Source organism: Hyperolius riggenbachi, chromosome 10, assembly GCF_040937935.1.
Source record: "Hyperolius riggenbachi isolate aHypRig1 chromosome 10, aHypRig1.pri, whole genome shotgun sequence".
NCBI lineage: Eukaryota > Metazoa > Chordata > Amphibia > Anura > Hyperoliidae > Hyperolius > Hyperolius riggenbachi.
The window spans coordinates 137,215,872-137,241,529 of record NC_090655.1 but is presented as its reverse complement, the minus strand read 5'-3'; the positions used below and the strand labels follow the sequence as shown (position 1 = coordinate 137,241,529).

General features: G+C 45.9%; 1 long non-coding RNA gene across 1 annotated transcript in view; it reads left to right on the top strand.

Moving 5' to 3' along the window:
* LOC137535665 (uncharacterized) overlaps nucleotides 1-25,658 on the top strand; it is a 120,524-nt gene that overhangs the window by 94,501 nt on the left and 365 nt on the right. The gene's annotated exons all lie outside the window — the stretch shown is intronic.

The window sequence follows — 25,658 nt, the reverse complement described above, 5'->3', positions numbered from 1 at the left end:
AGTACACCGCTCGTTCAGCCACACTATATAGCATTCTGTGTACTGTTCTGTGTCTGCTGGGAACAGTAGTACACCGCTCGTTCAGCCACACTATATAGCATTCTGTGTACTGTTCTGTGTCTGCTGGGAACAGTAGTACACCGCTCGTTCAGCCACACTATATAGCATTCTGTGTACTGTTCTGTGTCTGCTGGGAACAGTGGTACACCGCTCGTTCAGCCACACTATATAGCATTCTGTGTACTGTTCTGTGTCTGCTGGGAACAGTGGTACACCGCTCGTTCAGCCACACTATATAGCATTCTGTGTACTGTTCTGTGTCTGCTGGGAACAGTAGTACACCGCTCGTTCAGCCAGACTATATACCATTGTTTACTGACACTATATAGCAGACTATATAGCATTGTGTGTACACCGCTCAGCCAGACTATATACCATTGTTTACTGACACTCTGTGTACACCGCTCAGCCAGACTATATACCATTGTTTACTGCCACTCTGATTCTGCTGGGAACAGTAGTACACCGCTCGCTCAGCCAGACTATATACCATTGTTTACTGACACTATATAGCAGACTATATAGCATTGTGTGTACACCGCTCAGCCAGACTATATACCATTGTTTACTGCCACTCTGATTCTGCTGGGAACAGTAGTACACCGCTCGCTCAGCCAGACTATATAGCATTGTGTTTACTGCCACTCTGTGTACACCGCTCAGCCACACTATATAGCATTGCGTACTCTGCCAGTCAGTGTGTATATTGCTGGGATCAGTAATACTCCACTCACCGTCAACCACTATATGAGCTCAACATGAGTTCCCCAGAGACCTCCGCTGTGAGCAGCACTCCCAACAACAGCAACAGCCAACGCCCCACGCAAGCTATAACATCCACCCCAGCAGCCAGTGGTCAGCAGCAGCCCTCCCCGGAGGAGAACGTTGTGTCCATCAGTCCGTCGCCAGAGCGATTGAGGGCTGCCATTGAGGAGATGATGGGGCCTGATGTGGAGGAGGAGGTCTGGCTCAGGCCAGCATCCCAAGTTAATGTTGAGGACGATGAGGGGTCTGTGTCTGGGGATGTTGGGGTGGCAGAGGTGGTGGGTGGGTCAGACTCAGGAGAAGAGTTGTATGATGAGGATGATGATCGGGACCATCTGTATGTGCCTCAGAGTCCGACCCCGGAAAACATGTTGTATCGTGTGTTTAGGTACTAAAATCTGCGATCCCTCCCAGTAGTGTTGGGCGAACAGTGTTTGCCACTGTTCGGGTTCTGCAGAACATCACCCTGTTCGGGGTGACTATATAGCAGACTATATAGCATTGTGTTTAATGCCACTCTGTGTACACGGCTCAGCCACACTATATAGCATTGTGTTTACTTCCACTCTGTGTCTGCTGGGAACAGTAGTACACCGCTCACCCGCCACTGTATAGCATTGTGCTCTGTGTCACTGCTGACAATAGTGGTACACCGCTCACCCACCACTGTATAGCATTTCTGTACTGCCACTGTACTGCTGCCAGTCAGCGTGTACTTTAAGGATAAGTGAAATGAGGAAGAAATCCGGTGAAAGAGGGAGGGGCAAGGGAAGAGGTGTTTCCCCTGACGGTTCACGTACAGGCCACAGGGGAGCACCCAAGAAAACCCACTCAATACTGCCCATGTTGTCCAGGACAACAACCCTCACAGATCCAAAAGAACAGGACCAGATAATTACTTGGATGACCTCTCAAGCGTCCAGCAGTGGGTTAAGCAGCACCAGCACATCACGCACGAGGTCCGAGTCCTCAGCCAGTTAAAGTCTGGGCTTTCTTTGAAGACTGCACTGAGGATGTTACCATGGCGATTTGCAAGGTGTGCAAGACCCGCCTGAGCAGGGGGAAAAGTATTAACAACCTCTCCACCACCAGCATGAGCCGCCACATTCTATCCAAACATCCCACTCTGTGGGCAAACGCGGCAGGACAGGGTACCACCGTACCACCAGCAACACTGCCTCCCTTGGGTTCACCATACTCACCACCAGACCCGCCTCAGCAGCAGCAGTAGCCCAGCCATTGCGTGGTTCACAACATTCACAAACATCAGACGATGCTGACACTGTCACTTTCCGGACTAGTGCTCTTGAGGTCTCCCAGTGTTCATCAAACACAACAACCAACAGCCCTTCGGTGTGCAGCGCTACGGTTGAGTTGTCTGTCTCTGAGATGTTTGAGCACAAGAGGAAATTGCCAGCAAATGACCCCCGGGCCGTGGCAGTAACAGCCAGCCAGCATAGCCAAGCTTCTGGCCTGCGAAATGCTGCCATATCGAGTGGTGGAGACAAACAGCTTCAAGGGCATGATGTCAGTGGCCATCCCACGTTACGTGGTTCCCAGCCGCTACCACTTTGCGCGCTCTGCAGTGCCTGAGTTGCATGAGCACGTGGTCAGCTAAATAACCCGAAGCTTGAAGAATGCCGTTGCCTGCAAGGTTCACCTCACCACTGACACCTGGACGAGTGCGTTCGGCCAGGGTCGATACATCTCCCTTACCGCGCACTGGGTGAACCTTGTGGAGCCTGGCAGCGATTCCTCACCTGCTACGGCGCGGGTGTTGCCCACGCCGCAAACAGCTGCACCGCCGTCCCTCCCACTGGATAACAACAGCAGCACCTACCTCTCTGACTCCTTCTCCTCCAACGCATCTCAAAGCTGTACCTCATCCGGAAACGCTAACCCAGCACCAGCAGCAGTAGGATCGTGGAAGCAGTGCAGCACAGCTGTTGGCATGCGTCAGCAAGCGTTGCTGAAGCTGATCTGCCTTGGGGATAAGCAGCACACAGGGGAGGAAATTTGGAGGGGAATAAAGGAACAGACGGATTTGTGGCTGGCACCGCTGGACCTGAAACCGGGCATGAAGCTAGACACCTGGCACGAACTGGCAATGTACGCAATAGAGGTGCTGGCTTGCCCAGCAGCCAGCGTTATGTCGGAACGCTGTTTCAGTGCTGCCGGAGGCATCATCACAGATCGGCGTATCCGCCTCTCCACAGAAAATGCAGACCGTCTGACTCAAATTAAAATGAATCAATCCTGGATTGGAAACGACTACGCAACACTCCTGGACCCCAACCAAGTAACATGACCGATGAACATCTGGGATGGTTTAGCGTTTCCGGTCCCTGTTTATTGAACCTCTCATCTGTATTACATTTATGACTGCATGGCGGCAAAAAGCATTGCTGCTATATCCGCACGCTTTTTGTCCTCATGCAAGGCCTGGGTTGTTGTGTCTCACAAAGCGTGGCCTTCTCCTCCTGCGCCTCCTCCTGTTCCATCACGTGTGCTGCTGCTGCTGCTGCTGCTGGGTTACCGTTGCCGGTCCCTGTTTATGGAACCTCTTATCTTTATTACATTTATGACTACATGGCGGTACAAAGCATGCTATCCGCACGCTTTTTGTCCTCATGCAAGGCCTGGGTTGTTGTGTCTCACAAAGCGTGGCCTTCTCCTCCTGCGCCTCCTCCTGTTCCATCACGTGTGCTGCTGCTGCTGCTGCTGCTGCTGGGTTACCGTTGCCGGTCCCTGTTTATGGAACCTCTTATCTTTATTACATTTATGACTACATGGCGGTACAAAGCATGCTATCCGCACGCTTTTTGTCCTCATGCAAGGCCTGGGTTGTTGTGTCTCACAAAGCGTGGCCTTCTCCTCCTGCGCCTCCTCCTGTTCCATCACGTGTGCTGCTGCTGCTGCTGCTGCTGGGTTAGCGTTGCCGCGTGGTCCCTGTTTATTGAACCTCTTATCTTTATTACATTTATGACTACATGGCGGTACAAAGCATGCTATCCGCACGCTTTTTGTCCTCATGCAAGGCCTGGGTTGTTGTGTCTCACAAAGCGTGGCCTTCTCCTCCTGCGCCTCCTCCTGTTCCATCACGTGTGCTGCTGCTGGGTTAGCGTTGCCGCGTGGTCCCTGTTTATTGAACCACTTATCTTTATTACATTTATGACTGCATGGTGGTACAAAGCATGCTATCCGCACGCTTCTTGTCCTCATGCAAGGCCTGGGTTGTTGTGTCTCAAAGCGTGGCCTTCTCCTCCTGCGCCACCCTCCTCCTGTTCCATCACGTGTGCTGCTGCTGGGTTAGCATTACCGGTCCCTTTTCCTGGAACCTCTTATATGTATTACATTTATGACTGCATGCCGACAAAAAGCATGTTACCTGTGCAAAGAAAACAGACATTTCCCGCATTTAAAAGACAGTTTTCCCTTTGAAACTTTAAAATCGATTTTCTCAAAAACTATAAGCTCTTTTTGCTAAATTTTTTTTTCCTCTTGTACCCACTCCCAAGGTGCACATACCCTGTAAATTTGGGGTATGTAGCATGTAAGGAGGCTTTACAAACCACAAAAGTTCGGGTCCCCATTGACTTCCATTATGTTCGGAGTTCGGGTCGAACACCCGAACATCGCGGCCATGTTCGGCCTGTTCGGCCCGAACCCGAACATCTAGATGTTCGCCCAACACTAAGTTGACAGGCCAATTGAGCACAGTAATACCATGGGCAGTAAACCATTTACCAGTGGTTTTGGCACTGTGAGCAAGTGCCAGGTCATGCTGAAAAATTAAATCTTCATCTCCATAAAGCTTTTCAGCAGATGGAAGCATGAACCCACTTTTGAACCAGAAACAGCGGCAGAAGCGCCTGACCTGGGCTACAGAGAAGCAGCACTGGACTGTTGCTCAGTGGTCCAAAGTACTTTTTTTCAGATGAAAGCAACTTTTACATGTCATTCGGAAATCAAGGTGCCAGTGCCTGGAGGAAGACTGGGGAGAGGGAAATGCCAAAATGCCTGAAGTCCAGTGTCAAGTACCCACAGTCAGTGACGGTCTGGGGTGCCATGTCAGCTGCTTGTGTTGGTCCACTGTGTTTTATCAAGGGCAGGGTCAATGCAGCTAGCTATCAGGAGATTTTGTAGCACTTCGTGCTTCCATCTGCTGAAAAGCTTTATGGAGATGAAGATTTCATTTTTCAGCACGACCTGGCACCTGCTCACAGTGCCAAAACCACTGGTAAATGGTTTACTGACCATGGTATTACTGTGCTCAATTGGCCTGCCAACTCTCTTGACCTGAACCCCATAGAGAATCTGTGGGATATTGTGAAGAGAGAGTTGAGAGATGCAAGACCCAACACTCTGGATGAGCTTAAAGCGGATCCGAGATGAAAAACTAAATATAACAAGTGACTTGTCTATATATCTTATCTAAAGTTTAGATAGTTTACACAGCAAATCTATCTTCAAACCGCTTCAACAGTATATTAATATTTTTTCCTGTGATACAATGGGAGCAGACATGTTTTCTGCTTGTCACTATTACACAATTACACACACAGGCAAGCTTATCTGTATCTAGGCATGCTAATCTGCATATTCTGTGAAAACTCCACTCTTATCTCCTCCATTACACAGGCAACTGATCTGTATCTGCACTGCAGCTCTCAGATTGTGAAAACTCTGCCTCTGAAATCTATAGCTAGTAACACCTTTTTCACCTGCCCAGACTGAAATCCCACAATCCCTTGCAAGCGCCAAGGCACTCTGGAGAAGCTGTGGGTGTGGCTTGATTAGTTTATAGGAAATTAGAGTATTAAAACAAAACAAAACAAGTATTTGGCTTGAGGAATGCCCTATAAACTATATGTAAGGAACACAATTATGCAAGGAGTAAAAGTTCATCTCGGATCCACTTTAAGGCCGCTATCCAAGCATCCTGGGCCTCCATAACACCTGAGCAGTGCCACAGGCTGATTGCCTCCATGCCACACCGCATTGAAGCAGTCATTTCTGCAAAAGGATTCCTGACCAAGTATTGAGTGCATAACTGAACATAATTATTTGAAGGTTGACTTTTTTTTGTTTTAAAAACACTTTTCTTTTATTGGTTGGATGAAATATGCTAATTTTTTGAGATAGGAATTTTGGGTTTTCATGAGCTGTATGCCAAAATCATCAATATTAAAACCATAAAAGGCTTGCACTACTTCAGTTGTGTGTATTTGAATCTAAAATATATGAAAGTCTAATGTTTATCAGTACATTACAGAAAATAATGAACTTTATCACAATATGCTAATTTTTTGAGAAGATCCTGTATATATGTTGCATGTCATTTGGTGAATGTTCATAGACGGCTAAGCTTGAGAAAGGGGCAGTTGCGCTGAAACGTCGCTGATATGGCTGTTTGTTGATTATCTGCAATAAAAGAGCAAATACTTACTTTGGATGGTGTCGGTTCTACCTTTTTCCAGTCTATACAAGCCAGAGTGCAGCTGGCTTAACCAAGGCACATCCGGACGTCAATTTGAGGAGTGCTCCACCACCCATACACAGAATTTGTTACCCAGCATAACAGGAAATAATGTAACAGAAAATCTAACAGAAAGATCTAACAGAAAATTGTATGGTGTATTCCTAGCATTATACCATACCAGTTGCCTGGCTGCCCTGCTGATCATTCTGGCAACACAGAAAGAAATTAGGCTTTAGGCTTTATGTATTATGTTGCTTATAGGTTAGTGAATTAGTAGCTTTATAGTGACAATTGCATACATACATCTATATTGAGAAGTTTTTAGAAATAAATCCAGGCTGTTTTGAATCAATTAACAGGTAACTACTGTTTATATATGCATTTACAGTAACTGCAGTAGCACTTAATGATTTAGCCTACAGCAATCTAATATAAACTGCTCTGACGTGATTTATTAAAAATAAAAAATATTCTACAGTTTTCTCCAGCCTTAGATAGCATTCACACTTGATGCTATTTTCCACATTGTTCTGTATGTTCGAGTCTGCGTTTTGCAATTATTATTTTTTGTTTTTTCATCTCTGTGATCTTGTGTTTGTGTGTGTGTTTGTATGGTATTAACCAGATTGCGATTTTTTTTTCACACATACCAATGAAGTTATTTTACATGGGAATGCATCTAATAAACTTAAAAATCCTTGCATGCAAAATAAATGGGATTCCATTGACTTGCATTACATGGGAATAGCAGACAGGAAAAAAAGCATCACTGCAGCACAATTTCATAGTGCAGTAAAATCACAAAACACAAAATGCATAAAAAAAATGGGAAAAGCATGGGTCAAATGCAATTCCATTAAAATATGAGATATGTGACGAACGCAAAATCGCAATTCTGCTCAATGCACACAAATTCTAATAAATGTGAAAGGCCCCTTAACCTCCTTGGCGATTATCCTGAGTCATGCTTGGGGTAGAAAAAACAAGCCAGGAGCAGTTATCCCGATCATGACTTGTGGCCATCACTGGGAGGTCTGTGCAGAGTGCTATGCGCAGTGTGGGTTTTAACTCACCTCCCCAGGATCCAGATACTGGCAGCCATTTTCCTTCCTGTCCTCAGAGGCTCTGCATCCCTTGGGTGAGATCCCCGTTTGTCATCATGACAACAGAAGGCAATCTCATTATAGGGATACAGTGCCACCCAGAGGATGGAGGGACAACTGCAGCAATGCATCTCAGAGAGGTGAGAAATGTGCAGGGGCTGCTGCAAGGTCTCTAGCAGCATGATTATTTCACTGTATTTCCTCGGTCATACAACTTGGCACCCAAATGAGTTTTACCCCCTTTTTTCTCACAAATAGAGCTTTGTTTTGGTGGTATTTCATTGCTGCTGCTGCTGCTTCTGCAAATTTTTTTTTTGTTAATTAACCTCCTGAGCGGTCTGGACGAGCTCAGCTCGTCCATCACCGCCGGAGGCTGCCGCTCAGGCCCTGCTGGGCCGATTTTTATCAAATAAAGTGCAGCACACGCAGCCGGCACTTTGCCAGCCGCGTGTGCTGCCTGATCGCCGCCGCTCTGCGGCGATTCGCCGCGAGCAGCGGCGAAAGAGGGCCCCCCTAGCCGCCTGAGCCCTGCGCAGCCGGAACAAAAAGTTCCGGCCAGCGCTAAGGGCTGGATCGGAGGCGGCTGACGTCGGCTGACGTCGATGTGTCACTCCGCTCGTCGCTATGGCGACGATATAAGCAAAACAAGGAAGGCCGCTCATTGCGGCCTTCCTTGTTTATTCTGGGCGCCGGAGGCGATCGGAAGATCGCCTCCGGAGCGCCCTCTAGTGGGCTTTCATGCAGCCAACTTTCAGTTGGCTGCATGAAATAGTTTTTTTTTTATTTAAAAAAAACCCTCCCGCAGCCACCCTGGCGATTTAATCAGAACGCCAGGGTGGTTAAAAAGTAATTTTTTTTGTAAAGGAAACAAAAACTAAAAAACCCTATTTTTTTTTCTCCCTCCCATCCCCCCAAATTGGCCCTAGACTATGTTACATACACTACACAATACATACATAGGCATATGGCTATGGCAGGGATTAGATTGTGACCCCCCCCCCCCTGAGGACAGTTACAGTAAGTGACAATACTACACTCTGTACAGCGCTGCGTAAGATTAATGCTATATAAATGATTTTATCATTATAAGTTAAAAAAACAGCCTGCCAGCGCTGATCAGCAGCTGCCAGGCTGAGTGCTGGGGCCCGCTGTTTACAGTGCCGGGCGCTCGCGAACGCAAGCTCCTGTGCGAACGCAAGCTCCCTTTAAATCTCACTTCTTGTGAGATGACGCAATATGGCATCGATGAGACCTGGGAGAGCTGCTCTCCCGCCGCCAATCTGCGTTAGGCGGATGGGAAGCTGTTAAACTTGTTTTTACCATTTTACATTTGTAGTTTCATGTAATAATGAGGCTAATTTGATTTGTTTAAATAATAACCAGCACTGCTGTGAATGCCTGAGCAGTACAGTAGCAATAGGGGTTGCAGAGGTAGTGACCGCATCGGGGCCCTTGGGCCAGAGGGGCCCCGAAGGGCCTTCCCTCAACTACAGTTTTAGCTCTCTATTGGTCCTGTGCTCATAATAATCACTTCTATAGATACTTTGAATAGTGGTAATCATTAACAAACTGTTCCCCATTCCCTTCTTGCACCTCAGACACTGTAGTTACCATTGGCAGGTTTTGGTGCACCATATCAATTGTTATGTATAGAGTGCTTGGGGGGCCCCATTGTAAAACTTGCATCGGGGCCCACAGCTCCTTTGCTACGCCACTGACTGGAATGTTTGCTCATTTACATGCATTATTACTGGTTGTTGGCTGAAGCAGAATAGTCAACCTGATCTTAGGAAACAGACCTCTTCCTCTCTTTCATGTACTCCTGAGCCTTATAAACTATATAGTAGCTTTTAGTGAGGCTGCATAAAGTAGATATATATCCTTCCCGATCATACTATATATTCCACAATAAACGATGACCAGTTTACTGGCAAACCATGTAAAATAAAAATATCCTCTGAAAATAAGATAACCAAGCATTTCATTTGAATATGAGCTATGCACCAAATGTAATGTTTTGTTTTCCATGTTATATGACCTATGTAAACATTTGACACTCTATATAAACTTCCATGTGCTACAACACATTGTAGAGATGGCCCGAACCTCCGATTTTAGGTTTGCAAACCTCCCACGAAATTTCGGTTCCCGCGAACTTTTGCGAACCGCAATAGACTTCAATGGGGAGGCGAACTTTGAAAACTAGGAAAATGTATGCTGGCCCCAATAGTGATGGAAAAGATGTTTCAAGGGGTCTAACACCTAGAGGGGAGCATGGCGGAGTGGGATACACGGCAAAAGTCCCGGGGAAAAATCTGGATTGGACGCAAAGCAGCGTTTTAAGGGCAGAAATCACATTGAATGCTAAATTGCAGGCCTAAAGTGCTTTAAAACATCTTGTGTGTGTATACATGGAACAGGGAGTGTAATTAGAGTACTGCTTCACACTGACACACCAAACTCACTATGTAACACGCCTCAAACAGCTGTTTGTGTAGTGGCGGCCGTGCTGGACTGGTGCACACCATGACAAGATTGCTCTCCCTTACTCAGTGATGTCAGGCAATGTCTAACTGCCTTATCAACTTTCGATGGTTCTTTCTCTACCATTGTTAAAGCTTACATCTATTTTTTTAAATACTTGTTCTGCTTGCTGTTAAGTACCTGCATCGAGAATCCTTTATGGGAGGGCAAGTCTGCCATTGCAAGTGACCACGGGTAATGGCCGGGGAATCCTGTTTCGATTCCAGTCCAAAGTGGGAGCCTAAGAAATGGCTACCACCACCACAAATCCAAGGAAGGCAGCAGGCATGCTGTGGGCAAAGGAGCAGGAACGGCTACCACCACACATCCAAGGTAGGCGGCAGGCATGGCATGCACGTCCCGAGGTAGTGACTAAAAATAACAATACAGGAGGACTTTCGAGGCCCTGCTGTATATGTGAGATGAATCAACTTTAAATCATTTAATGAGAATCTGTTATGGAGGGCAAGTTTTCCATCCATTCAAGTGAAAGGTATGCATTGACTGCCAGGAATAATACAATGGGCAGTCAAAGATGCAGTGAAAGGTATGCAGTGACTGCAAACAGCTGTTTGCGTAGTGACAGCCGTGCTGGACTGGTGCGCACCATGACGAGAGTGCAGGTGATGGCGGCTTTCCAGCCCATATGGTCGCCGGGCTGAGGTAGCTGAATGACAGAACAGTAACTGTCCAGCTGATCAAATTAGGTCTGTCCACAATGAAGCAACGACCTTATTATCTTTGCTGTGCCACGCCCCGAGACACTCATATAGCCGGCCGTCATTGCTTCATTGTGATACTCAAGCCCCTTCACCGCGGCAAGGTAATGATCACGAAGGGGAATGGGCACATATAAGTGCAGCCAGAAAAATTAGACAGGCATGTACACGCACCAGAAAAATTATTATAGCGGCCGCTGCCTAAAAAATTCAGGAATCCGCCTGGAGTCTTGGGCCCTGTTGGTGGTGGCGGAGAAAGCAGTCAAGCGGCCTGCGGGCAGAGGTGCTGTGTGGGGAGCAACTTAGTCTTGGGGAAGGCAGTCACATGGCATGCAGGCAGAGATGCTGTGTTTGGGGACTGACTTCTTTGGGCGGGCAGTAACCCTCCGGGATCCATGCGACTTCTCTTCTCAGTAACAATGCCTCCAGCTGCACTGAAGGTCCTTTCTGACAAGACGCTTGAGGCAGGGCAAGACAGAAGTTGGATGGCAAAATTGGGACAGCTCTGGCCACAGGTCAAGCCTGCGCACCCAGTAGCCCAAGGTTCATCGCTGCTCACAGTGTCTACATCCACATTTAAGGCCTGGGGTTGTTCTTCTGCCGCCGCCGCCTCCTCCTCCTCCTCCAAAGAAACAACTTCCTCATCATCTGAGTCTGACTCCTCTTCCCTACACGACTCTTCCTCCTCCTACCCCCTCTGTGCTGCCGCAGGTGTTGAGGAAACATCTGATTCTGATGAAAATTGCTCCCACAACTGTTCCTGCCGTAACTGTTCCTCTTCACGCTCTTCCACAGCTTCATCCACCACTCTACACATGGCACGCTCCAGGAAGTAGGCATACGGGATCAAGTCACTGATGGTGCCTTCACTGCGACTCACCAGGTTGGTCACCTCCTCAAATGGCCGCATGAGCCTGCATGCATTTCGCATCAGTGTCCAGTTGTTGGGCCACAACATCCCCATCTCCCCAGATTGTGTCCTTCCACTGTAATTGTAGAGGTACTGGGTGACGGCTTTCTCCTGTTCTAGCAGGCGAGAGAACATGACCAGGGTCGAATTCCAGCGAGTCGGGCTATCACATATCAAGCGTCTAACCGGCAAGTTGTTGCCGTGGCCGTGTAAGACTGCCTGAAACGACCACACAACTTCCTGGCCTGCTTTAGGATGTCCTCTAAGCCTGGGTACTCTGACACAAATCTTTGAATGACTAGATTCAGCACATGTGTCATGCAGGGTACATGTGTCAGCTTTCCCAAATTCAAAGCAGAAAGGAGATTGCTGCCGTTGTCACACACCACGTTGCCAATCGTCAGCTGGTGCGGGGTCAGCCACTGATCCACCTGTTTGTTCAGAGCAGCCAGGAGAGCTGGTGCAGTGAGACTCTCTGCTTTGAGGCAAGACATGTCTAAGATGGCGTGACACCTGTTATAAACTGTTCTAATCACCTTTTTCTGGCACCAGCAACTCATCAGCAAGAGTTGCACACTCGACTCCTCACAGCCAGCAGGAGATAGACTTTCTCAGGCTTCTTCAATATTCATGTTATTTATTCAGGAAACAGAAATACAGATAGATACAGTTCATCATATCCTAGCCACGCCAATCTTCATGTTGCGTTACAAGCTTCTTGATTAAACTTCCTGCTGAAGTCAATCAGGTACCTTCTTTCTAAACTACGTTACACTAGACTACCTATGTACAGCATACATTATATCAGATTACATATAGAATGAAAATACTTAGAAGATCCAGTCAGCATTGAGAGCAGAGCAGGAAACAGAGCCGTCTTCCAGCTTGTCTGCTTCTTTAATACCGACTAGGAAAGAGTTAACTATGACATCATTTTCGCCATCCCCTAGATCAGACTATTGGTGGAGCCCCCTCGTGGGGTCGTAATACCCACCTACTCAATTAATATTTAATGAGGCTTTTGACATACATACAAGAATTTGGTATTTAGAAAACAAAGCCTATGTTTACTGTTCTTGTGGTGTACGTGTTGAGGTCAGAGTCGGCCGGTGGCCTTCTTCTAGGAACATGTTCTCAGTATCTGCGTGTATCCTCTGCTACACGCAGACCCTGAGAGGCCTCTGCCTGCATCACAAGAACTCTATCTATTTTAAAGGCCTACACTGCGGACAAGCCTTTTACATAACACTCAGGCCAAGTAACTGAGGCCTACTTAAATTATAACAACACCGTCGTATCTTGCATGCAGCATAGGCCCTGGGGAGATGGGTCTGTGTAGCTGGAGAGGAGATCGCAGCACCAGTAGAGTTGAACTGCCACTCAGCCAAGGGGGAGGATGACAGTGAAGAGGATGTAGCAGGAGGAGAGGAGGTGGCAGGAGGCCTGCCTGCAAGCCGTGGAGGTGTCACAAGTTAGTCCGCTGCACAGCCACGTACTCCTTGCTTGCCATCGGTCACCAGATTGACCCAATGGGCTGTGTAAGTAATGTAGCGACCCTGACCGTGCTTGGCAGACCAAGCATCCGTGGTCAGGTGGACCCTTGACCCAACGCTGTGTGCCAGAGATGACACCACTTGCCTCTCAACTTCATGGTACAGTTTGGGTATTGCCTTTTTAGAGAAAAAATTGTGGCCTGGTATCTTCCACTGCGGTGTCCCAATGGCCACAAATTTACGGAAGGCCTCAGAGTCCACCAGCTTATATGGTAACAGCTGGCGAGCTAACAGTTCCACCACGCCAGTTGTCAGACGCCGGGCAAGGGGGTGACTGGCAGAAATTAGCTTCTTCGGCTCAAAGATTTCCTTCACAGACACCTGACTGCTGCTGTGGGCAGAGGAGCAGAAACTGCTCAAGGTCAGAGGCGGAGTGGAGGAGGGTGGCTGTGAAGGTGCAAGGGAGAAAGCGTCTGAAGATGCTGCACCTGAAGGAGGAAGAGGAGAAGGAGGGTGGCTTTTCTTTTGTGTGCTGCTTTTGCTCAGGTGCTCTTCCCATTGCAGTTTGTGTCTTTTTTGCATGTGCCTTCATAAGGCACTTGTCCCTACGTGAGTGTTGGCCTTTCCATGGCTCAATTTTTGGAGGCAGAGAGAACAGATGGCATTGCTCCGATCTGAGGCAGACACATTAAAAAAATTTCCAAACCGCTGAGCCCCCTGGGGTGATGCCACTATGGTGGCATCAGCAGCTGACGTTGAAGGGCATGTTGGCTGGCTGTACATAGGTGGGGATACATGCTGCCGGACACTACCACCAGCTGTTTCTTTCAGCAACTCGTCTCCTCCTACTCCTCTCTGACTCCCCCTCTGAACTATTGGGAACATAAGTGGGATCCGTATCATCATAATCATCCTGCCCAGCTTCGCTGGCCTCAGACACCTCCAAAACTGCACCAACAGCAGGTACGTCATCATCTTCACACGTTACATCCATAGTGTCGCCGCCTAACTCAGACATATGAGGTGATGTAACTTTTTTAGCGCCTTCATCTGGTTGTAACAATAAAGGCTGTGAATCAGTTAATACCCAACCAATTAACTCCTGCGAAGTGTCAAATGCAATGGATGTGGTGCTTGTAGTAGCGCTGGTGGCTGCGGAAGATGAGGTGTTCTGTGTTAAATAGTCAACCACGTCCTGACAATCTTGGGAGTTGTTGGGACGTGCCTTCTTCTGAGCACTGTACTTTGGGCTAGGGCCGCACAAAATCACATCAACACGACCTCGCACAGACCTGCCAGGTGGCCTTCCTCTGGGTCTGCCTCCACCTCTGCCTGTTTTGTCCATTGTGTCCATAGCGGGGGGATGAAGTGAAAGGTATGCACTGACTTCACTAATACAATGTGCAGTCACACAGGTGCAGTTAACAGGTATTACGGAGTGGTATATCACACTGCGTGCACTCACGTAGGTAGGTGGGTGCACTGAACACAACAGGTAGGTATATACAGCGATGGATATTACACCTATCACACACAGACAGGTAGCAGACAGGCACAATGACACTGTGTGCGCTCAACTCACGTAGGTAAGTGGGTGCACTGTGAACAACAGGTAGGTAGGTATATGCAGTAATAAGTACTATAATGTGCACATGTCACACAGACAGACAGATAGCGGACAGGCACAATGACACTGCGTACGCTCAACTCACGTAGGTAGGTGGGTGCACTGTGAACAACAGGTAGGTAGGTATATTCAGTGATGGGTATTACAATGTGCACCTGTAACATACAGACTGGTAGTGGACAGGCACAGTGACACTGCGTGCACTCAACTCACGTAGGTAGATGGGTGCACTGTGAACAACAGGTAGGTAGGTATATGCAGTACTGGGTATTACAATGTGCACCTGTAACATACAGACTGGTAGTGGACAGGCACAGTGACACTGCGTGCGCTCACGTAGGTAGGTGGGTGCACTGTGAACAGGTAGGTAGGTATATGCAGTACTGGGTATTACAATGTGCACCTGTCACACACAGACAGGTAGCGGACAGGCACAGTGACACTGCGTGTGCTCAGCTCACGTAGGTAGGTGGGTGCACTGTGAACAACAGGTAGGTAGGTATATGCAGTACTGGGTATTACAATGTGCAGCTGCCTTTCACGCACACAGGTAGTCACTGAATGTGCTGGGCCTGGCAGTGGCACACACACAGTATGAATTATCAAGGCTTTCTATGCAACACAAGTGTCACTGGGACACACAGAAAAAAAAATAGATCACAAGAACAAGATTAGCTCTCAAAAGAGCTGTTGTGGGGTGCTATTTTAGCAATAAGAATTAGGAAGGAGCAAGCTAACAAGCCTACAAGAGCCTACAAGAGAACTAATCTTTCCCTTTGAGAGTCTGCAGCAGTAGCAGCAGCAGCAGCTGTCCTTCTCTATTTACTGCAGGCACACGAGTGAGTATAATGGCCGGCGATGCCTGCCTTTTATAAGGGGGAAAGTGGCTCCAGGAGGGAGTGTAGCCTGATTGGCTACAATGTGCCTGCTGATTGTGATGTAGCAGGTCAAAGTTGACCCTAATGGTGCATTATGGGGGCGAACTGAACTTTCGGAAAAGTTTGTGGTTCTGCGCGAACGCCAACCACCGGAAGTTCGCCGGGAACCATTCGCCAGCGAACCGTTCAGGCCATCTCTAATTGTAAAGTCCCTTCACTTTTGTACCTACACCCTATGCAGGGGCCAAACTACAAATCATAGGGCCCTCAATGTTTATACCACTTCCCTTGCCTCCCCTTGTTGACCCTCGCAGCCCTTTCAAGGGTCATAAAACAAGTGTGACCATCATGATCTTAAACCACAAGGAATGTATAGGGGACTTAGAGACCGAAAAGCCCTTCTACTAAAAAGCAATGTTAAGTGAGGTTTGCCTTCTTAAAACAAAAAGAATTTGCGATAATTCAGCTTAAAGTAAACATCTGTGATTACCCACAATGTACTGCTTCTGAATATGCAAATTATCTCTTTATGCCCCAGAAGCCAAGCTTGCATCCAGAACTGTGTCTAGCAAGCCTATAGCTTTAAATTTTACAGAGCCATACTAACCCCACATCCCCCAGAGCCCTTGTCCAATCCATGGTGCCCCAGAAGCCAAGCTTGCATCCAGAACCGTGTCTAGCAAGCCTATAGCTTTCAATTTTACAGAGCCATACTAACCCCACATCCCCCAGAGCCCTTGTCCAATCCATGGTGCCCCAGAAGGAGGTGGGGGCCACCAACATCCTGGGGGATTCATAGTGGCATCTGGGAGTCCCCTTTAAGAAGGGAACCCCCACTCCAGATGCCCATCCCATCCTCAGGAGAAATGAGTATAGAGGTACATCGTACCACTTACCCATTTCCAAAAAGAGTTAAATGAAATAAAAACACAACCACGAAAAAAGTCCTTTATTATTCTTAATTAACCAGAAATACTTACCTGTGCCTTTAACAAAAAGTTCCCATGCCAATATCCTCAGAAATTATCCCACGCCAATATCCTCTAACAAGAAGCTTGATTGAAGATCTCTGCCCGCCACCCGCCGCCACACACCGCTGATCCCGCAGAGGATCTAGCTATAAGTATAGCTAGAGCCAAAAGTGTCTTTAAATGTGGCTCCAAGGCTCCCCATTGGTCTAATAACAGGAGCAGAACAGGATGGATGCATACCAAAGAGGCGTCAGAAAAAAATGGCGCAGGGTGATGCCGATAATGGCATCTTGCTACTAAGGTTATTGAATGTTTTATAAATGTCCTAAAACATTAAATAACCTTAGCAATAAGATGTTATTACTGGCATATTACCTGGTCCCGACAATCCCGCCTCTTCTCCACTCCCTGTTAGAGTTTGAAAGAGTCCTGCAGCCAACCAATCACCATGCGGGGACTGAAGCCGCATGGTGATTGGCTGGCTGCGGATCTCATTCAAACTAACAGGTGGAGAGGAAAAGCGATCGTTTAGGAGCAGGTAATGCATCATTTAATCCCTGATGCCTTTCACACTGATCCCTCCGCTCACCGCAATAGAAACTTTCTGGCACACCATTGAAAAGCACGGTAAATGTAATTTACCGTTTTGAAGTGCAACATCATGGTGCCAGAATGTTTCACTTCAAAACGGTAAATTAAATTTACCGTGCTTTTCAATGGTGCGCCAGAAAGTTTCTATTGCTGTATGCGCCATTTTTTCCTGCTCTGGAATAGGATACAGTAGCCATGGAGCACACACCAGGAACACGGAGGGGGACAGCAGCTAATCGCTGCAGGCACTTAGGATGAGGTGATTAATAGTGGCTGCCCCTGATTACATTCAACAGGGGGAGCACAGGACACAGACAGGGACAATGCAGGGAGTCCCCGACATCATGGTGGTTCATATTGACGGGCGTTCCCTGTATTTGAACTATAAGACGCAGGGACTTTTCCGTCCCACTTTTGGTGGAGAAAAAATGTCTTAGTCCGAAAAATACGGTATATAATATTGATGCTTATGGTTCAACAAAGAAAACAAAAACAACCAAAGTGAAACAAGGGAAAAAAATAGGGAAGAAAGAGAAGAAGAAGAAAAGGTGTAAATATAATAGAAAAATAGAGGGGAGAAGGAGGGAGAAAAGGGGAGGGAGGATAGGAAGAGGAGGGCTGAAGAAAGTGACAGAAAGAGACATCCCAGGCAGCTATGTCCTACCCCACCTGTCGGGCAGGAATCTTTCAGGTATAGGACTCTGGCTCTGACATAACTTCTTGGGCTAAAAGCCTGGCACGCTCCTCCAGCCCAGAACAGTCACTGAACCACCCACCCCATTATCTCTTGCAGCATGGCCCAGTGCCTGGATATGATGGGTGAAGTCCGTAATCTAGCTCTTCCTCCCCATTAGTGCTGCAAAACTGGCCAGCGACCCATCCATACCTTTTTTTTGATGCTTTGTGCCCTATAGCACAAGATAAGCATGGCAGACTAAGAGCCCAACCATGTCCACAAGTTATGCATATTTATACGTGCTTGGGGAGACAGAAAATATGCAGCTTAATTAAATGTCCTTAATTACAATAATACTTGGAGACAAACAATATTGCAAATAAGCTCTCGGTGTTATGCCTGGTACACACCATGTGATTTCCCGGGGAAGGGGAAGGTAAACTCATACTATACAATAAAATACCATAAGTTTTATTCAAAACTAGTTGACCTAAGCCCGTTTAAAATTGGGCTCTAGGTCTGTCTCTCACTGCCGCCACCACTGCATGTGAGTGCGCAAGCACGTGCAACCGCACCCGCCACATATGCGTGCACCCGACCACCTGTGCACACGCCGCCCGGCTAACTGGCCCTGTCCTCTTGTCCCAAAGGTCCGTGCTGCGCACATGCGCAGTAGCAAAAAGCATGGACCCAAGGACACAGAGACAGGAGTACGCAGGGACAGCTAGCTTTTATTAGTTAGGATAGGACATATCTCAAAAGACATTAATATATTTAAAAATACATGTTGAATATGGAAATCTTTGAACAAGCATGCAGATCAGATGTTTGACTGCATTTGATACATGCTTGTTTCAGGTGTGTGGTTCATACACTACTGATGCATGAAAGATCAGCAGGACTGCCAGGCAACTGGTATTGTTTAACCACTTGCCGACCGCGCACTCATACCGCGCGTCGGCAAAGTGGCAGCTGCAGGACCAGCGACGCAGTACTGCATCGCCAGCTGCAGGCTGATTAATCAGGAAGCAGCCGCTCGCGCGAGCGGCTGCTTCCTGTCAATTCACGGCGGGGGGCTCCGTAAATGTAAACACAAGCGGAAATAATCCGCTTTGTTTACATTGTACGGCGCTGCTGCGCAGCAGCGCCGTAAGGCAGATCGGCGATCCCCGGCCAATCAGCGGCCGGGGATCGCCGCCATGTGACAGGGGACAGCCTGTCACTGGCTGCACAGGACGGATAGCGTCCTGTGCAGCCCCGATCCCCAGAGGAGACAGATAGGAGAGGGAGGGGGAGAATGTCGCCGCGGAGGGGGGCTTTGAGGTGCCCCCTCCCCCCCCCCGCAACACCCATCAGGCAGGAGCGATCAGACCCCCCCAGCACATCATCCCCCTAGTGGGGAAAAAAGGGGGGCGATCTGGTCGCTCTGCCTGCACCCTGATCTGTGCTGGGGGCTGCACAGCCCACCCAGCACAGATCACCTAAAACAGTGCTGGTCCTTAATGGGGGGGGTAAAGGGTGGGTCCTCAAGTGGTTAAAAGAAAATACTTTTGTCAGCCTCCATATTCCTCTCACTTCACTTGACCTTTAAACAAGGACAAGTGTACTATATCTTTATACAGTGCTCCTCCTCTCTTAAGAAAATACAGTAGGTATTTTTCCATTGTTTTTCTCAGTGCACTTGTTCATGTGCTGTGAGAAAACATTATTATGTCTATCCAATCAACTCATAATGTGCGCCTATTTAACATCTCACAGCAAGTAATTGGTACAAAATGCTAAAATAAGACCATTTCAAAGCTTTATGAACTTGTTTACTGGATCAACAGCTCCTTGTATCCTAAAGACATAAATAACCTTTTTTTCCTTCCGTTTTAATTACTTTGCCACATTGATTAGTACTCATTTGCAGTAAATCTGTATTGGCAACTTCCTCATTACACTCGTCGAAATGTCCTCTTCTCCTTGTAGCGTCCTGTGAACATTTTCTACCTCTCCTCAATCTGCTAGTCGATAAAACATGCATATTATAGCTTAGATCGCTCGTTATGCATAGCACTTCAAATAAGTTCCCGGTTAGTGCAAGGTGATATGTCACCATTACAAGGCAGACTGGCTGGAGGCTTTTTATAAAACTGTCAATACTAGGGCCTTGACTTGGTGCAAGAATGCTTGCTTGTCAATGCTCACCATATGTAACAAAGATGCTAATTGTACACTCCTTTATTACCAGTGATCTCCAGGGACAGACATGATCTAGTTGGAAATGTGAGAAAATTAGTATAGTATGAAGACTGCTGGGAAACTGAACCAACACGACACATGGAAAATGCTTACTGTTAAATGCTAGCTAGAGACTATGCCGCTTTATTTCTTTTAATGTATAGAAACTGCCAAAACTCAGAATTTACAGATACCTAGAAGTGCTAGAATCGATAACAGGTAATTGTGTTGCACAGTAAACGGCGGTGTTTCCTGAACTGAAAAAAATATGGCACTTTGGTAGTAAAATAGAAAGGTGAAATGTATTACATTATTTTGCATAAGCATGCAGGTAACCCTTAGACCAGGCATGGGCAAACTTGGCCCTCCAGCTGTTAAAGGGGTTCTGTGGGGGTTCCTGAGGAGAAAAACTGCCACTTACCTTGGGCTTCTAACTGACGTTCCCCACAGCCGGCACCGGGCTATTATTCGGCTGTCACACAGACGAATAATGCGCGTTGCCGTGCCTCCGCTCACGTCATCTGAGGCTTACTGCGCAGGCGCAGTACAACGGAGCCTTGTACTGCGCTTGCGCAGTAAGCTTCCGATGATGCAGGCGGAAGCGAGCGGGTGCGCGGCCACTGTAGCGCAGCCGCAGTTGGATCCCATGCCGCTTAGACCGGGGCCGGCGGCGGAGAATAGCAGATGGGAGGAGGACGGCGTGGGACATTACCGCTGCACGGGGCTGATAGAAGCCCAAGGTAAGGGTCTGTTTTTCTTCTCAGGAACCCCCACAGAACCCCTTTAAGGAACTACAAGACACACAATGCATTGCAGGAGTCTGACAGCCACAGTCATGACTCATAAAGGCATATGCATTGTGGGACTTGTAGTTCCGTAACAGCTGGAGGGCCAAGTTTGCCCATGCCTGCCTTAGACTGTGGCCAACATCTATAGTGTTCTGCGTTTTCACATCCATATGCCTCGGATGTCTAAAAGCTTTTACAAAACTACTTCCACCTGCAGCACACATCTATAACATTTTTAGTCTCCTTATCCCTTTGCCACAGACATCTAAAAGTCGTTTTTAGCTGAACGTTTTGCCACAGTGCCAACTTTCTAATTTACTTGAAATATGCATATAATTCTATGTTGATGCAGACATATAGACAAGACAAATAACATATTGTTTTTTTATCCTGGTAGACTTTAAAGCACTTGAGCTGCAGCCACTAGAGCACGCTCATTGGGCAGTAGTAGTCTGTGGGGGTCTAGCCCAAGGACTCCTAACTGAATAGGTGCAGGCTTACTGAATAGGAAGAGTCGGGGTGCCTGTGTCAGAGGCAGAGCCCAGTGGCTGGATGGTGTAATGGTTAAGGGCTCTGCCTCTGACATGGGAGACCAAGGTTCGAATCTCGGCTCTGCCTGTTCAGTAAGCCAGCACCTATTTAGTAGGAGACCTTTGGCAAGTCTCCCTAACACTGCTACTGCCTATAGAGCGTGTCCTAGTGGCTGCTGCTCTGGCGCTTTGAGTCCGCCAGGAGAAAAGCGCAACATAAATGTTATTTGTCTTGTCTTGTCTAACTATTAAACTATCTAGCCACATGTATAGATGTTACTGAAAACATATACAGCTTGAATATGGACCAGCTAAATGCTTTTACTGCAAGATTTGATTCGTCCATTTTACAAACGATTTTCATAATAATTAGTATACATCTATATCATAATAATTCACATAATTCTCTATCATCTCAAATGTATTTGCACCTCAATACCAATCCTGCTGACAATTTTGGACTTTGGCACATCTAGATTTGGGCAAGACATTTAATAAACAATACAAACATAGCTGGCAATGGTGTGTAGATTTTGTAAAAAAAAAAATAGCTGGCAGGCCCATTCACACTTATTTGATTAGCGGGCAATTCCCTAAATCTAAATCGTTAGTGCTTTTTAAAGCGCTTGTGCTTTGTTATCCTATGGCAGTGTTCTCACTGCCGCAATTGGCGCTGATCACAGGCAGGCCAATTGCAAATGTGTTACCTGAAGCATTTTCTGGGTGATTCTGGAACGAGTGCGGTACAGTGCTTATAAAGCACTGACCGCGATTGCTCTGGAATTCGCGGACGTGTCCAGTGATTTTTACCATGCTAATTGCAGTAAAATCACTTGCACAAAATGGAAGCACTCCTGTTTTGCCTTTTTAGATGTGAACAGGGCCTAAGGGTTAATTATACACATACTTAATAGTTTTAACAATTGCAGGCATTGAAAATCATAAATCGCAGGTTTTCAGAGTAAAGGCCTATTTTAATCTACATAGACTATGACATCCTCTGCCAGTAGTTATTTAGGGCTGAAAACAAAAGCCAGTATTCACTCTCAAGCTAATGGTGCCCATAGATGGTACAATAAAAACATTTGATTTTCTCGTATATTCAACCAAAACGATAGAATCGAAAAAAAAAATTAAATCAAAGAAAAGTAATGATTATCACGTTTTTTCAACAAACACCCAATCTGATGTGTTGGAAAAATCTTCATATTCGAGCTAACGGAATAATCAAACAAAATGAGCTAATCGAAAAAAAAATGTACCATGTATGGGCACCATAAAGGTGGCCACTAATTATTCAATCTTTTTTTTATCCAATTTTACCAAATCTATGTAGTATAAGGGTAAATTAAGTGAATATATTGAATGTATAATTAACTACTTAAAGGATACCCGAAAGGACATGTGACATGATGAGATAGACATGTGTATGTACAGTGCCTAGCACACACATAACTATGCTGTGTTCCTTTTTTTCTTTCTCTGCCTGAAAGAGTTCAACATCAGGTATGTAAGTGGCTGACTCAGTCCTGACTCAAACAGGAAGTGACTAAAGTGTGACCCTCGCCGATAAGAAATTCCACTTTTTATGACTTTCTTGCTCTCAGAAGCCATTTTCTGCTAGGAAAGTGTTTTATACTTGGAATTTCTTATCAGTGAGGGTCACAATGTAGTCACTTCCTGTTTGAGTCAGGAATGAGTCAGCCACTTACATAACTGATATTTTACTCTTTCAGACAGAGAAAGAAAAAAGGAACACAGCATAGTTATTTGTGTGCTAGGCACTGTACATAAACATGTCTATCTCATCATGTCACTTGTCACTTCGGGTATTCTTTAAGCCTTTTGGAAGTAGCTACTACATCCAAAAGGCTGCCCCTGCTGCCGCTCCCTCCGCCGCCCATTAGCCCAGAGATCAATAAATGGGAACACAGTTCCCATTCATTGATCTAAGTCCCCATTAGAACGATCGCTGGCGTCTATGAGAAGCCGCGATCGGTCTAAGTTACACATCCCCTATTCATGTCCTGTAAGCGTACATATGGCCAAATATTAAAATTACACCTACATACATTTTTTTTTAATAAACATAATCACACTTACTTTTATAATTAAATAATTATTTCCCATACTCTCCTAAAAACACCCCAATAAAACTTTTAATAAAAAAAATTACAATTAACACCTTCCCAACCTCCTAACGCCGATAGGCGGCGTTGGGAAGGTGGCAGCCCCAGGACCGCCTAACGCTGAAAGGTGTCAAGAGTAGTGGGCGGAGATTAGTGGGGATCGCTAATAAATTACAGTAAAACTTTGAATTGAGTGTAACTTGGTTTGAGAGTGCTTTGAAATACAAGCAAACATTTTTGAGACATTTTTACTTGATATACAAGCAAAATCTTGATGTACAAGCAAAAAACATTCACACGCGACACCACATCACGACTGAGCCGATGGTTTTTCTCCCTTTGAGGCTGTACTTAATCTAAGTGTAGAGACTGCAAAGTCACATTTCCGTAAAATCCTCTAAAGTTCCTTGTTAAATAGCAGATTGCAATAATTCTCTTAGTTATAGTGAAAGCCTTATTTACATCATTATTTTATACTTTATAGTCCTTTGTATAAACTGTTTTTCAATAGCTGTTTGGATTGTGGAACGAAATGAATTACTTGAATTTACATTAATTCTTATGGGGAAATTGGCTTTGATGTAAGAGTGCTTTGAAACACAAGCATGTCACTGGAACAAATTATGCTTGTAAACCAAGGTTTCACTGTATGTATGTACTGTTTTTGTTTTGTCTTTTACATTACACTCATCCATAGTATTAGATCATAGTTAAGCAGGTATCTCCCACAAACAATATAATTAGGCAGGGTGTCCCACCAAACAACACAATTAGGGAACATGTCCCCCCAAAAACAACTCAATTAGGCAGTGTATCACCCACAAAACATACTTAAGAAGTGTATCCTCCCCAAATAATACTGTTAAGCATAGTGTCCCCAACTCCCCATAAACATCAGGTAGGATGTTTCACCAAATAACATTAATATGCAGAATGATCTCCCATCCATACAAAATTAAGCAGCATATTCCCCTGAACACATAAATAAATAATGTGTGGTGCTGCTGATGCAGTGCATGTGCTCACTTAGCGACAGCTCACTGCTCTGTGTATCTGTGCAAATAAATCATGTTATAGGTTTTTGAATTGAATCAAATAAAATGCTGTATATTCCATGATATTTGAGTGGTGGTGTTTATGGAATGTTTCTTTCATTCTGTTGTGCAATGTATCGTTTTTTGCCCCTGCATACTCATTGGTGTATGCGCAGCCCTACCTTTTCCTAATAATTCATGTGCCCCTTACTTTAAGCTTTCTTTAACCACTTAGTACAGCACTTTATAATTTAAAACAGAATTGCTAAAACTTGCTGACAAGTTGCTTTGTTAATGCATGCAAGAGGCCAGCACCTAGACATTAGTCACAACAGAGTTTTGCAACTATAATGATGTATTTTCTGAAGGATTCATACTTATCTTCTGATCGTTGGAATGTTTTGGACAGAAAATATGTAGAAACTAGAAAGTGATTGATTTTCCTTTTGAAACTACCTTTTTAAGTTAAAGGTAGAGCCGAAGAAAGCGTATTTAAATGGAATGGAGATCACTTTTAACTGTTCTTACTTCTGTATTTGTGAGCCCCATTGTGCCTGTAGTCTTACTTGTATTAAGACTATTATTGCAGGCTAATCGTATTGTACAGTTAGTTTTGGCTGATTTTTTTTAATGTAGCCCAGTATTCTCTCTTTAAAGTGAATCTAAAGTGAGTTTAAAAATAAAAAACAGATACTCACCTAAGGTGAGGAAAGAATCTGGGTCCTACAGAGCCTTCCCATTCTCTAGAGATGTCATGAATATCAAATTAGCAAATGTTAGCTAACAGGCAAATCTGGCGAACTGCCATAGACCTCAATGGGCATGCAAATTTTAAAACCTACAAAGACTGTTTCTGGCCACAAAAGTGATTGAAAAGTTGTTTCAAGGGGTTTAACACCTGGACTGTGGCATGCCAGAGGGGTATCCATGCTAAAAGTCCCACCAAAAATTAAGGAGTTAATGCAAAGTCAGGTTTCAATCCTTAAAGGGCAGAAATCACATTATGCACAGCTTTGGGTGTCAGTGGCCTGTTGAGTGTCACACACAGAGTAATGCAATAGTACTATCAGAATACAGTGAAATAATAATGTACAGGAGTGGTACTGTGCGTGCAACTTAATGTAGCAACAACAGTAGTGTGCACACAGCTCTGGGT